Source organism: Buceros rhinoceros, unplaced genomic scaffold, assembly GCF_000710305.1.
Source record: "Buceros rhinoceros silvestris isolate BGI_N320 unplaced genomic scaffold, ASM71030v1 scaffold4448, whole genome shotgun sequence".
NCBI lineage: Eukaryota > Metazoa > Chordata > Aves > Bucerotiformes > Bucerotidae > Buceros > Buceros rhinoceros.
The window spans coordinates 1-327 of record NW_010428437.1 but is presented as its reverse complement, the minus strand read 5'-3'; the positions used below and the strand labels follow the sequence as shown (position 1 = coordinate 327).

General features: G+C 54.7%; 1 non-coding gene across 1 annotated transcript; it reads right to left on the bottom strand.

Annotated features, from left to right (window-relative positions):
• Positions 1-243: 243 nt before the first annotated feature.
• On the bottom strand, positions 244-315 carry TRNAA-UGC. Its single transcript has one exon. It is a non-coding gene; the product is annotated as a tRNA-Ala (tRNA).
• Positions 316-327: the final 12 nt, after the last annotated feature.

Below are 327 nucleotides of genomic sequence, written 5' to 3'. Positions count from 1 at the left end.
AATGGCTGCTGCTGATGAACAGCAATTTTCTGTTTTGGAGCGGCAGTAACACCCCCCGTTAGCCGTATGTGTGTGATGTAAGCGCTGCAGTGCCACAGGCAGGGGCCGCGGGGCTCCTGTCTCTCGCAAGAACTGCAGCAGGAGTTTGCATACCGCTCCGTGCTTGTGGGAGGGAAGGAAATAAAATTTAGACTTTCTTCCGGAAGCCGGGTAAGAGAGAGGAAACGTCACCGGTAAAACAAGTGGAGATGCCGGGGATTGAACCCGGGGCCTCATACATGCAAAGCATGCGCTCTACCACTGAGCTACATCCCCTCGTTGGTGTGG